Genomic DNA, 6,927 nt, shown 5'->3' with positions numbered 1-6,927 from the left:
ATCGATTAATATATGATTAAAGAATTTACTGACTTATAATGTACAATGTCACTTAATTCATCAGCATGATGATTCTTGCAAGACTAGTTTTTTTATTAGAATTCACAGTATGATTGCATTAAATAAGACTGGAGTATCTGCACACTCTACATACAGAAACCACTCATGTGTCACCACTGGCAGAACCATGATCATACACGCCATCTTGAATCTTAAAACAGAAAACCACAGAATGCCTTAAAGAGATGCGCTCTTCAAGGTGATAAAGAGATACTGAACACTTACTAAATCAGAGATCTGTGATGGACACAGGGAGGACAAGAAGTTGAAGCAAAGGAACAGTGTAAATACACTTGAAGATTGTAAATGCATCGAAGCAAGGAATTACTTCTTTAATGTTTTTGTTCTCTGGGCATTCAGCACAATATATCTATATAATTAGCCCGCTAATGATGATTACTTACAATGTTCTGCCCTTGAAAACAACATTGCAATGAAGAGGCTCATTGTAAATCTTTTGCACACATAGGAATATTCCTGAAAAGAAGGGTAAGTGTTTAAAATTTAAGTACATACAATACAAAAGCCTCAACCAATTTGCTCTCCTTCTACGTGTAAGATTAACTGTTCCTCAAGCATGTCCCATGGATATTATCAATTTGCATAATTTGTGTCAACCTAATGAACCAGAAATGACATTTGAGGAAATCCGCTTTTATTAGCTTACCAATAAATTTGAAAATAATTGTGCTCATTTGATACATTTCCTTTTCAGCGTATACACTAAAAAGTGACTATCAATGGATGGTAAGTTTACAGATGACTTATTTTATATATTTTCCAAACTTTCTATACTCAACATGTATTATTTTGTTATTCACACTTATCTTTTTAAAATACTAATACAGAAAGAGCTCTGGAATAGAAATGAAAAAGACCAAAAATCTAATAGAAAACGAGTATAAGATATGAACAGTACATTTATAGGAAACGAAGTAAGAATAAAAGTATGAAAAGATGCTCAACCTCACAAAAAATACCCCAAAAAAGTCAATTAAAACTACACTGAGGTAATATTCTCTTTTGCCTCTTAGATTTCACAAACACCAATGTCTTTACCACCATCCATATTGGTAAAAGCAAAGAGGAAAGACGTACTCTCATACTCTGCTGGCCCAAAGAGTACAGAGTGGTACCACCTCTGTGGGGTACAATCAGGCACCATCCCCCCAAATTACCAATACAACATGCCCTTTGACAAAGATTTACATTCCATAGGCAAAATCACATATCTACAGAGTCCTATTTATTGAGCACTGTTCATAATAGGAAAATATTAGAACTGATCAAATGTACATCAACGCCAAACTGATTAAGTAGATTATGGAACATACTTGCAATCAGATAAAAGGGAACTATCCAAAAAAGAAAGAGGAATCTCTCTGTGCACTCATATGTGGTAATCTCACATGTGCATGCACGTGTGTATGTAAGTATGTATGAATAATGTGGGCTTAAAAACTATAAATTTATATATACATATTTATTTGCTTATGCATCAACTGTTTCTGGACCATACACTAGAAACTAATAACCCTAGCTACATCTAGGAATGAATACAGCAATAACTGGAAGAAAGGGGTTGGAGGAAGACTTTTCATTGCATAACTTTTTGGAGGCTCTGTTTGGTAAAGTTTGAGTCCTTATAATTTTGAAAATGATACTATTTTGCCTTTAGGCTTCCATGGTATTTTGGCTCTTAACTATAGAGAACAAACTGAGGGTTACTGGAAGAGGGGGTGGGTGGGGGAACGAGTTAAATAGGTGATGGGTAGTAAGTAGAGCACTTGTGATGACCATTGGGTATTGTATGTAAGTGATGAATCACTAAATTCTACACCTGAAACTACTATTACACTGTATGTTAACTAACTGGAATTTAAATAAAAACTTGCAAAAAAATGGATGATATTTGGGCTGAGTCCAGAATTCGAAATCACATTTCCTCAAAACTCTAAAACTATCAACTCATGATCCTCTAACATCTATCTGACATTCATTCCATTAGAGATAATCATTCCCTTAATAAACTGGTAGAATTTTCTCTTTTTCTTTGATTTTCTAATACTTTCCCACAATGTGTCCACGCATGGGTCTCTAAGTATACCACTGTGAGCCTGGTGATTTATCCTTCGATCTGAAGGTACTAGTCTTCCTTAATCTCTGGAAATGTGATTATGATACAAAAAAAAAAAAAAAAAAAAAAANAGCTGTGTTAACTTCTATCTAACCAATATTAGTTATATCAGCCAAATCAAATCGAATCACTGAATTAAATAACACTCTACACACCATCTAGAAAATATGATCGCTGAGGCATACGACATGAATGCACACAGCTCATAGATTCCTCTCGTCTTGCTACTCATAATTATTTCCACCAATCAGCCTGTATGCTGACTAAGAATCCACTTTGCTTGATTGAAAACACATAGTACAAAATTCTGCAATCATGTAATTTAATCAGACTAAATATTAAACAACAAAATACAAGTGCAAAAGTGTCTTTTTTTCCTTGAAAATTTTGGAAAAGCTTGAGAAGGTAAGTTGTTAAAGGAAAACTACTCTAATTTCATTCGGGATGAAGAAACTGTAAAAGAGTTGAAATTTTTGAAAGTCCAGGATTCTACACATAAGTTATGTTGAGTTTGTCTTCAGTTTTTCTTCCAAATACAGAAACCTGTATTGGAAATTGGTTTGTATGCCTGCTGGGTAAGGCTCGCCTCTACGACCAGTTATCCACCCTCACATCCAAAGCTTGGCTGATAAATATATATATTGGTGATTTAAATTAGATTCAAATGTTTAGGGTACATTGCATGCACTTTTAAAATTCTATCCCTTATAAATGGGTGGAGGTAAATAATCAGATATGTGCTCAAAGTTTACTGTACAAGGGGATTTATCATGGAGTTAATTATAAAAGTGAAAAATTGGGACAACAGGACATTAGTCAAATAAATTACACTACACTCACACACACAAAATTCTATCCTCCCACTTATTTTGAAAAGTTAACCACTATTAGATAAATTTGAACCATCTAGATCGAGGATTCGGAGCTCACAACTTTTCTTTCATGCTGTGGACGCATTTGTCCTTTATAGTACGTGCTGGGAGAATTTCTGGGCCTGATCTTCTAGGTCAGAAATTAACCAGTCAGTTCTTTGATGGAGTTTTTAATTCTTAATGACCACTTATTTTTAGATCCATTGTTTCTCTAGTCATTTTTTCTGGACAGTGGCTGTTGCTGTATTTTTAATTTATTTTTTCCATGAATATATATCCACTCTTATACTTCTGTTAAGGTATCCATTTATTCTATTAAGTTTGTTGCTTCATATATTAACTAGCCAGAGTTTGATGACTCTCCTTTATATGGTTCATTTTCTTAAAAGTGTGCTATTCTTGGGTGTCAGCTCCTATCTTTTTTGTTTCCCTGCTCACCTATCTGTTGTGACTTCTCAGGTTATTTGGTGAAACAGGTGGGCCCTTCTGCTGGGTGCAGGGAGCCAATAGGTCATCTTTTGAAAGGGGAGACGTTTTGTCCTCTGGTGTCACCAACATGCCTGGGAAAGCTCTTCCTTTATCCTCTCTGGTCTTGCCGAGGCACGCACATGTGGCTTCCAGTGCTGGTCATTCAAAGCGTCTGGGGCATACCTACATTTGTACCTATCTCAAGCTACAAGCTACTGTATTTCCGTGTTTCCATTTGTCACTGGCAAGCTAGACTAGAAGCTCCCTGACGCACACATCAAGACGTTTTCATCTCCTTTTTGTATTGTTCGTATCTGTAAAATGCCTTGCTCAGAGGACTTGCTCAATGCATGTTCAATTGCTTAGTATTAGGGTATTTACGTGCCTACTGGATCTAATATGTGGCTCAAATAAGATTACTGTTCAATATTAGAGACTAAGAAGGGGAAACAGAAATAGCAAGAACTCTTCATACATCTATTGCCAGATATATAAATACAATTTGTGTGTTTTATAAATAGGAAAAATGAGATCCAGAAAGATTAAGTACTTTGAAGAGGCAGCACCTGACCATGTACCCAAAATATCTATTCTAGCACTTTCCCTTTCACAGCACAAGTCAGACTGGTATCTGGAGAATGAATTAGCCAACCTTATAAATGTTTACCACTTTGCAATACTGGGTACTTGATGATCTATCTCCTTTGATAGAGACTTTTGGGTCTTTTCAAACATGCAATAATCCAAAAGGTGTTGCGGAGTTCAGGCGCCAGGAGGCAAAACTAGCTGCTGAGAGAGGGGAGGGGAAGGTACATTTAGTTATCTACTCTTGTCTGGCAACTAACCATCAGAAAGTTTTCACTTACTGAGAAGAAAAAAGACTGTTGCAAACGAAAAGCAGCTGCATTTAAAAATAATTCACCCCCACAGAAAGTCATCATGCTTCCTCACATTAGAATTAGAGGATCACAGAATTCTGGAAAATACAGAAGAACAAGGTATGGCCCTATATAGTTAAGGCCTATATAGGACAAGAAAACGTCCTATAACAAGGAAAAGCCTATAGTCCAGCAGGCAAGGCTTTTGAGGTCTGATCTCACCAGATACATTAGGATCATTTCCCCTTATTGAACCTTCTAGCCCAGTCCACAGGAGAGTCTTTTTTTCATTTCTTTGATGGGTCTTCACTTTTATATCTTCATCATCATCCCTCTACCTAACACACTCTTCAGCCTTGTTCTGCCCACCTCCTCATGCTTCAGTTAAACTCTGCTTTGGGAAGCCGTCCCCAACTTCCCAAGCTGGATTTACCCCAGACGTAGGATTTGATTCAGCACCTCGCTGCTCCATAGATACCTGGGTCATAACCACTTGTGTATGATGTCCTTCTCCCAATCTCTAAGTCTCTAATGCATGACGTAGAACACATTTAACATCTAATAGAATTTCAACTGTATCCTCCAGTTTTTAATTAAATCATCTGATCCTCTCACTTAAGTATTGAAAACCGAAGCCAGGGAGGTAAGGGACTTGTCAATTGTCAGGGTACAAGCCAATATCGGAGCTCAGATAACAAATTACGCCTCTTTCCTAATCCACCCTCATAAGGGAAAAAGGGCTGGCATGGTAGAGTGTGGAGTAACAAACCCACACTTCTTGGCTATCTGCCTAACTTTTTACTCAAAAGTCTGACTGCTATACTGTATTGCTGGCAACGTCAGATTTCCTCAATAACAAAGACTTCCCAGTTCAGAACATATACATATGTGGCTAACAGGAAAAGTGAGTAAAAGTCCAACATGATAAACAGGGAGGTATGTCAAACTCCTATTCAGTCTATGAAAAACCTACTCATAATTCTAACTTTGCTCCCTTAAGTATGGAGAGAAGGCATAGCTCATTTGGAAAATGTGACCAAAAGTCCACATTTCAACACAGTGAAATGCTTTATCCCCTATTGCTTCTACCACACCAGGAACTTTCTATATGTAATTATTTAATCCCTGGCCAAAAACTAGTGGACAATGAAATCCCCACAAAATGTTTCCCCGAGTGAAGTGTTCAAACATCAGTTCCACAAAAAACATTTTTAAAAGCTTTGCGTGTTTTTTTTCCATGCCAACGTTTTTCACTCATGGCTAAAAATGTCCATATTTGAATATTCATCACAAAGAGCATCTGGTAAAATATAGCCCTGTCCAGCAATTTACATCATTGGACTATGAGACCTTAGGAGGGCATAGGTAAAAATTTCCAGTTTCATTTTGTCTGGATCTTGACCATCTTTTTCCATGTCATGGCTTTGGGTGGCTTTGATTGTGTGGATATATTCTGCTCTCCATTACTATTGGATTTTTGTAGAAATGAACAGACAAGTCGTTGTGGATTTCATCAATGACTCATTAGAAACAGGAAAATGAAGCCACAAATCACATGAGCATTTTCAATATCTGTGGGTTGTGCCTTAAACCAGTAATAAAGGCCACAATGAGGACAGTGTCATAACAACGTGAGGATACTTAATGCCTCTGAACTGTACATCTAAAAATGGTTAAAAGGGTAAATTTTATGTTATGTATACTTTACCACAAAGTAAAAGCCAACTTACAGGAGGTAACAGTTATACCCAAATCTGGGTCAGGGCCGAGGAGAGAAAATCCAATGATGATCTCCATTGTTCAGATAGAGGAAATGGTTTTTACTTTCTTGTTCCAACAGGCCTCTCAGCAAGGCTCCCGCCCCTACTACTTTCTACCACGGAGTGGAGAGAAGAGCCAACTACCACCAGGTAAAATGTAAACCTCAGAAAAGAAAAAGTTAAACCACAGAACCATGACCCTCTGCATACTGACTGGGTTCTAAGGTCATTCATCAGTCCACAGCTCCCAGTCTTTCCGTGACTCTTTCTCCACTCCAGTCCCTCCCAGAACCCTGAACAGGTGTCCAGTGTGGTTGTGCATGTGTTTAAATTCTAGACAGCTGTCAGAATGTAATTCCCTAGAGAACTGTTCTGACAACTTTGAAGTAGGACATGGAAAAAAAAAAAAAGACATAATAAATGCAGAACTGGGGGTGGGGGCAGACCCGGAGGAGATTCGGCAGGGAGCAGATTGGTTGTCTTCCAAACTCCTAAAAGACACCACGTGCTGGGCTTATTTTGGAAAACAGAAAGAAGTAAAACCAGTGGGAAGAGTTACCAGGAGACAGTTTGATACAGTAGTCAAAAGAAACGTATAACTATATAGAAGAAGGCTGTTAATCCATCCAGTTAGCCTTCAGATACACTCGCTGCCGTGGAGATGTTCAATGGAGGTAAACCGGATGGACTCCTGCATAGTGGAGACTAGGGTGAAGTTCAGGGCGACCCCTTTGGAAGGGGATGAGGTGCAT

The 6,927-nt window shown here is 37.7% G+C and overlaps 1 protein-coding gene across 3 annotated transcripts in view; it reads right to left on the bottom strand.

The window, feature by feature from the left end:
* ADAMTS19 (ADAM metallopeptidase with thrombospondin type 1 motif 19) overlaps positions 1–6,927 on the bottom strand; it is a 478,977-nt gene that overhangs the window by 213,362 nt on the left and 258,688 nt on the right. The gene's annotated exons all lie outside the window — the stretch shown is intronic.

This window comes from Ailuropoda melanoleuca, chromosome 3 (genome assembly GCF_002007445.2).
Source record: "Ailuropoda melanoleuca isolate Jingjing chromosome 3, ASM200744v2, whole genome shotgun sequence".
NCBI lineage: Eukaryota > Metazoa > Chordata > Mammalia > Carnivora > Ursidae > Ailuropoda > Ailuropoda melanoleuca.
This window is presented reverse-complemented; position numbering and strand designations above follow the sequence as displayed.